The 9,063-nt window shown below is 45.9% G+C and overlaps 1 pseudogene; it reads right to left on the bottom strand.

Moving 5' to 3' along the window:
• LOC102481285 (spermine synthase pseudogene) overlaps window positions 1-3,994 on the bottom strand; it is a 5,741-nt pseudogene extending 1,747 nt beyond the window's left edge.
• Window positions 3,995-9,063: the final 5,069 nt, after the last annotated feature.

The following is a 9,063-nucleotide window of genomic DNA, read 5'->3' on the forward strand; positions in this document are numbered from 1 at the left end:
CAAGATCCTGAGAGGAGAATGGAGGAGAAGGGATTGCGGCATGGCCATCCTACCTGGGGGGTGATTTCTGGCTTTCTGTCTCTCTGTCTCTCTATATATCTGTCTGGTGAGCGTATGCGCCCTATAGCAAAAACCTCTCGAAAAAACAAAAAAAAAAGTAAAAAGGTTGTGAATACCAGATACAGTGTGGGAAGAGGGTGGATGAAGGACTAGAGTCTGAGGGAGGACATGAACGAGAAAAATAGAGAAGCAAGGCATTTATGGGACAAAGAAATGGATTATTATCTATTGAAGATAACTTTATAGTACTGTCAACTGCACTGGTGAGAAATGTACACATGTTGGAATATTCACTTTGTAACCTAAGTAACATGAGATAGAATGTATAAAAGAAATGGAAATAAAAAGAAATTTAAAAAATAAAATAAATTCTGAAATGTCTTCCCCTCAAAAAACAAAAAAAGACTATCTAAGACATCATCACACGTTTTTCACACGTATTTTTTACATCCATCAGTCACCATGTGGTCAGTCTCTACCACAGTGACCGTGTTCAGTTTCAATTTGACTGTTCCACATAATATGCTGCCATCTCCTCCTCCCAGAGTCGGCACCTCCTTGCCAGCGTAATCTCCCAGTGTAAGATTTTAATGTTCTGATAAGGTGACTCTTCATCATACACCACTTCATCTATGCCGTACTCGACCAGGCCCCAACAGCGGTGGGCCAGCATCTGTCAATGGCCCCTCCTCAGATGGTGGGTGGTCATCTCTTTACCTGCCCAGGACTGTCCTGATTCGATTCTTTCATTCTTTCTTCTATTTTGTTCAGGAGGCTGTCAATTTCTTCTTGGCCCTGCACATCACTGTCGTTGACTCTGAAGGTCCAGCAATACCCATCCATGTGGGTAAATTCTCAAATTGGCAAAGCTGCCATTCTTGACAGAGTAGGTTGCTAAGTAGCCATGGTCCTGCCAGGTGTGTACCGACTCCTGGAAAATGGACTGGAGCCCTTTTAGAATGGTCTCACCATCAGCTTTGGGGCCGAGCATGAAGTCAAGCATGCTGTGCCGTGCTGCCGTAATGAGGCAAGGCCCTGTGCCATGCCTGGGGGATGTAGCCCAGGGAGACTGGGGGCCCGGGCAGCATGTCGCGCTGTGGCCCCAATACAGTATCTTACACTTTGTGATTATGGCTAACGAACTGTCTTAAGGGGCCAGAAAGTGGCATGATGGTTGAGGTGCTGGATTTCCACATGCTGACCAGTGTGAGTCCCAGACCTGGAGCTTGCTTTCTCATTCTCTCTCTCTCTCTCTCTCTCATCTCTGTCTCTTTCTCTGCTGAGCTCATGTGCCCTGTAGCAAATTTTAAAAATTTAATTTTTTTTAAAAAAAAGAATTGTCTTTAAGTTTTTCTTCATTCAATTCAGCCCTAATGTTGACCCCTCAAATTCGTGGTGGGCAGTGTTGCAGTCAGCCTTTGTGCACTGGCCCCATAATAGTTTAAGCAATGATGACGGTGATTCCACTGGGTAGGCCCAGTCCCCATGGTGACGGGTGGTTCCTAACGTTTGGTTGTCACAGTTACCTTTCAGATAAAATACATAAACAAATAACAGGAAAACCTGTGTCCAGAAAAGACACTATTTTACCCACAATGTTACAAGGTGTCAAAAATTAATATCCCTCTAAAGCAGCAGGAGCAAGCGTTTTCTGTAAAGGCCACACAGGAAATACTTTAGGATTTGTAAGACAAGAGACAAAATAAGGTACATTATGTAGCTACTTATGTAGTAAGAGAGAAAACAAGCTCCCACACATTTTCACTGATAGATGCAAAATATAGGGCCACCCCATGGCTTAATGGTTAAAGGAGCCAGATCCCACATGGCCACCTGGGTGGTTTGAATGCCAGTTCAGCAACTTGGAAATCATGCCAGACCCTTGTACAAAATCCCAACAGAATGGAGAGACGGAGGAGAAGGAATTGTGGCATGACCACATCCCATTAGAGGGCAGTGAGATTTCCCTCTCCCTTACTCTCTCTCTCTCTGTGTCTGTCAAGCACCTAGTCTCTCTGACAAATTTAAAAAGGCAAAAATTTAAAATATGAAAAGAATCATTGAGCATCATGTTTTTTTTGTTGTTGTTGTTGTTGTTTTGAGAGGCTTTCACTATAGGGTGTGTACACTCACCAGAAAGAGAGAGACAGAGAGACAGAAAGCAAGAAATCATCCCCGAAGGGGGATGGCCACGCTGCAATCCCTTCTTCTCCATTCTCCTCTCAGGATCTTGGGCACACACGCACACGCACACAGTATGAGTTGAAGCAAATGGATCCAGGACTTGAACCAGAGTCGACTACATGGGAGTTCAATGACATAGCCATTATGCCAACTGCTGGTCCCAAACATCATTTTTTGCAATACAGTTCTACTAATAAAAAGAATGAAATTGAGGGCAGAGGAAGAACATTTCGCTTAATTGTGATTTGAACTCCTATTTCCTATCATCAAATCAATTGTGGGTGTATCATTATAAAAATTATTCTTAGCTTGAAGGCCTTAAAAACACCAGCAGTGGCTGGACTTGGCCTAGAGATGAGAGTTCACTCTGAAGAGCTGGAGACCCAGGGCTAGACTGGCTGAGGGAGGCCCCGCTGGGACTGTGTGCAGAGCTGGCCAGGATTAGCAATGCCATCCATGGCTCTCGATCCTGGTGGCAGGAAATGAGACCACAGAGCCAGCAAGGATTCCTGGTGCAGAGTTCCTGCAGCTGGGCTGGCTGGCTGCTGAACTGGGCCACATTCCTACCACTCAGAGCTGTGGCCAGGAGCGCACAGTGTACTAAATTCTATTAACCTACATTCTGTGACCTCAGTAAAACTTTCTCAATAATCAGCAAGAATAACAAAGCCTATGAAAAGAAATTCCATCACCTAGTGCTAGAAAATTCAAATGTGAAAAGTGCATCAATGGGTAAGGCTTGAATGAATAAAATGGTTTTCTTAATCTGCAGCCGTCTTTCAATCAATACTTCTAGAAATTAATAAAACCAAACAAAACACTATCTTGCGAATTTAAAAGAGCCTAGAATAAATCACGATAAACTAATCAAGAGGCAGCATTCAACAAAAAAATGATAGCGTGGACACATTAGCCTTGTCCTCACACAGTTCATCTCTTTGTACTTAAAACATTCCATAGTTAACACTCCACCACAAGAGAAATGTAATCCTACATAATGTTTTCAGGCCTGTAATGTGCGAAAAGCATAGGCCGCTAAGAAGAGTCATAAATGCATTTCATCGCTGGTTAGAACCCATCATTTCATTTCACTAATGGTTAAATAAATAAATAAATAATGCAAGCAACGCCCAGACCGGCTAGCTGGGCGACAAACCTGATGCAAGCTCTCCACCTAGTGGAGGTTTGGAACACCATGTAACAAAATACACACGTGCGTGCGTTTGTGATGTGGACGCAGAGACAGAGAAGCGATAACTCTTCTGCGAATCAATCAGAGACATCATGCTGGACGTCCCTCTTCCTTCTTTTCTACTTTCCCTCTTCTGTTTGTGTCTCTCTCTCTTCCTGTCTTAGGTTGGCTCCCCAGGAAGGACTGGAGGCAGTATTTGCATGCTATAGGTTAACAGGAGAACACTCTCAGGGAGGTCACCTTGGAACCTCAGGGTCCAGGGTGATGTGCCTGCCACAAGTGGGGCCGTGTTGGATTGGCACTGGTCTTGGGTGGACACTCACAACAGAGTAGCCTTGGAGAATGGGAGGTGCGGTGTTGGGCCCGGGTGTCCCCTCTAATGCTGTACTGCTGCCACTGCATCCTCAGACCTCTGTGGTCAGCACGAGGTGACCAGGGACGAGGCAGGTTGGCTTCGAAGGGGTGTGCCATTCTCTTATTTGTCCGGTGCCTTGTCACAGCAGAGGCCTTCCGGTCAGCTCTCAGGTTAAAAACCAAGACGCTCACTCTGGTGCCCATCGCCTGCTCCAGCTCTGCTCCCTGCAGGCCTCTGGCCGACCATCTGCCAAGGCACCTGGCCCTGCTCAAGAATCCAGTGCCTTCTCATTACATGCTAATTGAATGATCGGATGCACCACTCGACTTGCTGCCCCTTGGGTTTCCTCGGCTCTGTCCCTAGACCGGCCTGAGTGGGGCTGAAGCACCACCACCACCACCACTCCCCTCCACATTCCACACTGGCTTCAGCATCCCTAACTATTTTCACTGCTTTTATGCCTTCCAATATTTCAATTTCTACCATAGAGTGTGACTAGTCGGTATATATTAAGAGGATACATACAATAGCTTTCTTTCATAGCCTGGCTTGCTTCACTCAGCAATAAATCTTCCATATCCGACCACTTGCTATCAAATGGCAGGGTCTTGTTTTACGTGGATGGATAGTATTCATAGAGTATATGTGCCACACTTTTTCAATCCATTCATCTCTGTGTGGACATTTGGGCTGGTTCCATGTCTTAGTGAATAATACAACTTGGTTTCTCAGAGCTAAGCTTCCAACCCCTAATCTTGTGCATCTCTGCAATGATGATTTCATTTTTTCCATCTACGCACACCAAACACCTGAAGTTGTCCTTGGTTTCTCTCTTCCTTCTACCCCACATCTGATCCACAGCAAGTCCTGCGAGCAGTATCTTTAAAACACAGCCAGGGGGCCAGCAGGTGGCGTTGTGGTTAAAGGTGCTGGACTTGCATGTGGTTGACCGTAGTTTGAATCCCAGACCTGGTGGCTTGCAGCACACCTACCGCATGTGTGTGCATACCCAAAATCCTGAGAGAATAGGGGAGAAGGGATTATGGCAAGGCCATCCCTCCAGAGGGTGATTTCTTGCTTTCTGTCTCTCCATCTCCAACGAGCATACACACCTTATAGCAAAAATCTCTAAAACACACACGTGCACACACACACACACACACACACACACACACAGAATCCAACTCCTTTTCATCACATCTGCAGCAGCCAGTGTGGGTCAGGGCACCGTCGGACCCCATGTTACAACCACGTCCAAGCAGATCTCATCTCCGCCTTTGCTCCTCCCGTCTGTTCTCACGCAGCTGCAGTGCTGCCAAACGGCCAGGTGGTGTCATTTCTCTGCTTATGGCCCTCCCTGTACTCCCAGCAAGCTCGGGATAAGGCCTGCCTGGGCCCTCAGCAGTTCACCTGACCTGGGACTCGTTTCTGAGCAACACAGGCAAGGCCGTCACATTTGCATTCCTACTTTTTGGGGTACTCTGCTCCAGAAATCTGCAAGTCTCTCCTTTGCCTCTCCCAGATTTTTCAGAAAGGTCTTCCCCATAACATCCAATTGAGCATTGCAAATAGGCTGGCCACATGACCAAGCGATTAAGGCAATCAGATCCCATTTGGCCGACAGTGGTTCAAAATCTGGCCCTGGAGGCGTAAAAAGCACACCAGGTGTGTGTGCATGTGTGCCCAGATCCCATCAGGATGGAGAAGTGGACAAGAAGGATTGTGGCATGACCAGGCCCCATTGAGGTGGTTCTGTGGTTCTCTTTCTCTCTCTCTCTCTCTCTCTCTCTGGCAAACACATGCAATTTTAAAAACTTTAAAAAGGAATATGGAAAGCAATTCTACTTGTCCTCCCCTATCCACCTTAAATCTGTATGATCCAAAGGACAGGAAAATGCTCAGTCAGAAAAGCACTTGCAGGGACCAGCAGTTAGGGTAATGGCTATGTCACTGAACTCCCATGTAGCTGACTGCGGTTCGAGTCCCGGACCTGGTGGCTTAAACTCATGCCGGGTGTGTGCATGTGTGCCCAAGATCCCGAGAGGAGAATGAAGGAGAAGGGATTGCAGCGTGGCCATCCCCCTTGGGGGGTGATTTCTCACTTTCTATCTCTCTATCTCTCTGTCTTTATTGTGAGCGCACATGCCCTACAGCAAAAAGCCTCTCAAAAAAAAAGAAAGAAAGAAAAAAAGAAAGAAAGAAAGGAAAGAAAAGCACTTGTACATCAATGTTTATTATGGCATTATTCACAATTGCTGAGGCATGGAACCAGCCCAAATGTCCACAAACAGATGAATGGATTAAAAAAGTGTGGCACATATAATCCATGGAATACTATTCAGCCATAAAAAGCAACAAGACCCTGGCATTTGATAGAAAGTGGTCAAATATGGAAGATTTATTGCTGAGTGAAGCCGGCCAGGCTATGAAAGAAAGATATTGTATGTATCCACTTAACATATACCAAGTTTCTGCACTCTGTGGTAGGGATGGAAATATTGGAGGACATAAAAGCAGTGAAAATAGTTAGGGATGCTGAAGACAGTGTGGAACAGAGAAGGGGTAAAGAGAAGAGTACAGAGAAGGATAACGTGAGAACAGATAGAGAGGCATGACATTTGTGGGACACAGACATGGTTTATTACCTGTTGATGATGACACATATAGTATTCTCAACTTGACTGTTCTGAGAAGTATTTCATGTTGGGTAAATTCTCTTTACAAGCCAAATGATGCATAGTGATAGAAAGTTTTAAAAAAAGAATAAAATAAATAAAATTTTTAAAAAGCTACATGATTATTTGTTCTTATAGTGGGTAAAAGTTTGGTCCCACAAAAGAAAAATCTACAAACTCCCAAAATCCTGGGTTCTGTCACTCCGGCCTTATTTGAGAAGAGAGTTTGTATAGGTATAACCAAGTTGTGAGTTTTGAGATGAGATCATCGTGGATTACCCAAGTGGTCCCTGAATGCAGTGATGTGTTTACATGTAAGGGACAGAAGAGAAGACACAGGAACCCGGAAAGGAGAAGGCCACGTGAAGCTGGCTTTGTGGAGACATGTCACTATCCTGTATATAACACATTTATTACATTGACTGTCTTCCTACCCTACTCATCTGTAAGCTAAAGCAGGCAGAGACTGTTATCAGCTCTGTTCACTGCTAATTCCCAGAGTCTAGGACACTGCCTTGTGCACGCTAAGTATTTGATAAATACTTGTTAACTTAGAAAAATCAAATAGAAGGAGCCAGCAGTTAGCGTAATGGCTATGTTGCTATACTCCTATGTAGCCGACTGTGGTTTGAGTCCCAGACCCAGTGGCTGAAACTCACGCCAGGCGCACATGCGTGCATGCCCAAGATCCCAGAGGAGAATGGAAGAGAAGGGACTGAAGCATGGCCATCCCCCCTGGGGGGTGACTTCCTGCTTTCTGTTTCTCTGTCTTTCTCTGTCTTTCTGGCAAGCACACACAAAAACCTCTCCCCCCCCAAAAAAAAAAATCAAATATATAAATGACCGAGTGCTAGGTTTCTGCTATGGTTTGCATGTGTCTCCCACAGATTGATATATTAGGTGAGTCACTCTAACTGACTAAGAGACTGGAAACGTAATACAACTGGAGTGTTGAGAGGTGGGGCCTTTGGGGTGAGATTAGGGTCAGAGTGGGGTGGCAGGATTGGCTTCTGGAAGGTTGATAAGGAAAGGAACTGAGACAGAGTCGGCGACACAGACACCCTCTTGTTCTGTCTGCCATGTGGCCCACCAACAAGAAGACCCCATCAGCTATGACCCCTCGACTGTGGACTCCAACACCATGATCTACAGTAAACCGCTATTTTACAAACCACCCAGATGTGGGTATTTCTAATCTTAGCCACACAATAGGCTAAAACAGAAGAACGGTAGATTTTTTTTTTTTTTGAGAGGTTTTCGCTATAGGGTGCCTGCGCTCGCCAGACAGACAGAGAGAGACATAGAGACAGAAAGCGAGAAATCAGCCCCCAGGGGGGATGGCCACGCAGCAATCCCTTCTCCTCCGTTCTCCTCTCGGGATCTTGGACACGCACGCACACGCGCCCGGCGTGAGTTTTAAGCCACCGGGTCCGGGACGCGAACCGCGGTCGACTACATGGGAGTCCAGCGACATAGCCATTACGCTAACTGCTGGTTCCCAAGATGTAGTAATTAAAAACAAGGGCGGAAATGATCATTAGCATGGAGGCGGGAGCAACTGCGTAAACTCGGTTTGCGACACGTTCCGCTGGATGTCACTGAGAGTAGAAAGGTACACATGTTCCCGAATTAGGATTTACATGTTCAGCCAGCTCCAAAAGAAGCTCGAAATGCTAACATTATTACCTTCATAAGATAATTAATTACATAAGACAAAAACAGAAGACACGTGACCTGCCGTGGTGGCACAGCAGTGACGTGATGTCCCATGATGTTGAGACCATATGGGAAGGTCCCAGGGTCACGCACAGGTTCGCCTGTGCATGCCAGCACACACCCACACCCGTGATCCTCACTGGCCGAGGTGGGAGGGCTTGAAGGGATGACGATCTGAGAGTTCCGTGGGAGTGACTGCCTCTCTCTCTCTCTCTCTCTCTCTGTCTTCTTTTATCATGAAATAAATGCTATGTTAAAATAAAACAGAAGAAATGTGACAACAGTGGAGAAAGTGAACTGAAGTTTAGGTGAAACGGTGCCCAAGTTACATACCTCAGTAACTAAATTTCAATTGTAATCCCATCCAAGCCCCGTTTTAGTCAATTTCTTCTCGCACAGGTTATTTTATTATATGAATTCAAAATTAATTTGTTGATTGACTAATGGACTGACTTCACCCCTAGTACTCGCCCCCCTTTTTTTAAGTTTTTGCCGTAGGTTATGTGTGCTCACTGGAGAAAGCAAGAGGAAAGTGAAAAATACTCCCCCCCACCAGGGGACCATGGCCAAGACACAACCCCTTCTCCTCCAGTCGGCTTTTGGGACTTCAGGCATGCACGCACCCACACCCAGTGTGAGTTTCAAACTGCCAGGGCTGGAACTCAAACCGCGGTCAGCCATGTGGGAGTCCAGCGTCTTAACCACTACACCACCTGGCTGGCCCTACTTTCCACTCTCTGTATACTAAGGCAATCTCACAACGAGGAAGTCCCAAGACTTAAATTATCGAAAAGATAAAGAAAGAGCAACATATCTAGAAAACATCAGCAGATGCAGAGAAGCCAAAAGGTGGCAGTCTCCCAGGCTTGGCCTCAGGGCCC

The sequence above is a fragment of the Tupaia chinensis genome, unplaced genomic scaffold (genome assembly GCF_000334495.1).
Source record: "Tupaia chinensis unplaced genomic scaffold, TupChi_1.0 Scaffold000421_1, whole genome shotgun sequence".
NCBI classification, from domain to species: Eukaryota; Metazoa; Chordata; class Mammalia; order Scandentia; family Tupaiidae; genus Tupaia; species Tupaia belangeri.